The following is a 2,562-nucleotide window of genomic DNA, read 5'->3' on the forward strand; positions in this document are numbered from 1 at the left end:
AAAGTTCGCACTGTCACAGAAGTTTGTCAACACACGTGCGCACTCACCGCAAAATAACCGCTCGCTGCCCTACCAGATGAATTCGCGTCCATCTGGGAATAAATAGCCATGATAATGCGTGATGCTTGAACTGGTGCTTTAATGCGAGCATTAAAACGACAACAGCACACGGTCACGGTTCGACTTGCCAACCCACTTTCGAGGGCGGATTATTGCGATCATCAGCGCCAGACTTCAAGCGAAGCTGAGGACACGGTAGGAGTAAGCTGGCGCTTATTGAAAGCACCTACATTTGGTCGAAGATCAGCTGTGAAAACAACGCAGCAGCTGAAGCTTGCCTGTTGAAATTTCACACGCAAGATTCATGACAGCTATACCGATATCAAGAATGTACGCATAGCAAACGATGCACCAGCTCGACGTGCTCGACCATGGAGGAAGTTTTTCCTTCCTCCATGAGCTCGACCGAGCCAAGATGGAAACCGGAAGTTGTGGGCGCGGTGTTGCCAGACCGCCAAGCAATTTCGCATATCGTCTATACTATTCCAGAATTTCCCTGAGCAGCGCCGCCGCACCAGCAGCTCGGTGGAGCAGCGTCGCCGCTGCGGTGCCAGCGTTTAGAATCCTGAGCCAGCAGAATATCATCATTGAAAAACGTAGCGCGAAAAACGAGACACAGAAAAGGTGAAGACAGGACAAAAGCGCTAATGATCAATATCAATATCATCATGGTGGGCACAAACAACGCGACAGGCGCGCACTGCCTCGCCGCACTTTCTCACATCCAAATGAACGAAAAAAAAAAACTCGGACATGTCACGCTAACGGCTAACTACGCGCAAGATAACCGCAGTACTGTCTGGTAGAGGGAAAATGTGAGTAGTGACGCACAGCACACACCCTCACACGTTATGACGAAGCACTACAACGACAGAAGCGAACACGTAAACATGCATTCTACGCGCGGCGCCGGCGCGACCCGCAGTCCATCGGTCCGCGCGCGCCGATAGATGGCGACTGGTGTCGAGAGTAGGGGCGCGCCAGCAGCCTGCGTGTGAGGATAAAAGACTCATACTGGGGTAAGTGCACTTGCCTATTGGGCACAGTTATTTCCTATAATTTCGACTGCAGTGATTGAGCAAATGATGAATATATTTTAGTAAGTTAAGCTGCTGACAGCTCTTACTTTAAGAATTGTATTATAGTTCTGCCTTGTTTGTTGAATATGCAAATATTCACATGGGTATGGTTCCACTTGATGCCCAGCTGTGGCCACTTGCAGTCTAGTGATCTCACTTTGCAAACCACTTAAAAGCTAGTGGGACCACTTGTGAAAACCGCTCAAAAAGCAAGTGGGACCATTTGTAAAAACCACTTGCTTTTTAAATGGTGCCATATGAAAGCAAGTGGGATTATTCGCAAAACCACCTGCTTCGAAGTGGCAAGTGGGACCATTTGTAAAACCGCTTGCTTTGAAGTGGCACCACTTGAAAACAGGTGGGATCATTTGGAATCCCACTTCATATTTTCACCTGGGCGCCGTTCGCGGATCATGCCCGTGAGGCCTGCGGTGACCAGGACGCCACGGAGGTCGGCTCAGTCAACGCCGGCGCAATGGACCATTTCCGCCGCAAGCCCTGCCCCAAATTCAAGGCGAAGACCTGCAGAACCTCTCTAGCGTGTTCTCAGAGGCCCCGGCCGAAATGATTTGAGGTTGGGTCAATGTGCGGCCTCCTCAAAAAATTTATGGAGGGATCAAACGCAAGAATAATAACTGCATTCCCATTGACAAATGCCATTGTGTGTTAGATAAAGCTACTCACTGTCTTTACAAGTGAAATATGTACTTTTTAAAATAAAAGAATGTATAATCGCATGTTAAAAATCTTGGCAGACTTAACTGCAATGCTTCCATGTTTTTGCGTATTTGCTAAGTAAAGAAAATATCACACGAAGTCTACAACTATATCAGTCCTAAACCAACAAAGCAGTGCATGCCACTGATATGAAAAACGTAAAGGCAATGTAATGAGCAAGTCGTTCAAGAACCTTCACATTTTTGTACATATGCAACCGCCAGGGAAAAATCTCACTGACGCTGTCCTTCGTTCCAGTGTACTGCGCAGCAGCAGCTGTCACCGGTCATGTATTGCGAGTAATTGCACCGAAATTTTATTTGCAACAGTGAGCACATGAACAAACGAGGAGTTCGGCGAAACATGCATTAGAAGTGCGAAGATAAAATTGAGTATTAGAATTGCGAAGATACAACTTGAAAGTTTGAATAAAACCACCTTGGGGCAACTATAATTTCACAAGGTCAAAAAAGGCGAGGAAATTGTGAAGTTATTTGCGCCAAGGTGGTTTTATTCCAAATTTCAAGATGCTAAACCAACTAGCCCGGCAACATGCCTGACTGAACAACTTGACAAAGGACAAAAAAGTGTGGCTGGAAACAAAGTCACTTTATGTGTACACATGCAAAACCTCGCAACAAGATATTTAAATACCCGTATGCCTCCATTACAAACGAGGCAAATAAACATCTTGCGCAATCACAGA

Source organism: Amblyomma mixtum, chromosome 3 (genome assembly GCF_055824585.1).
Source record: "Amblyomma mixtum isolate Tamu chromosome 3, ASM5582458v1, whole genome shotgun sequence".
In the NCBI taxonomy this organism is placed as follows: Eukaryota; Metazoa; Arthropoda; class Arachnida; order Ixodida; family Ixodidae; genus Amblyomma; species Amblyomma mixtum.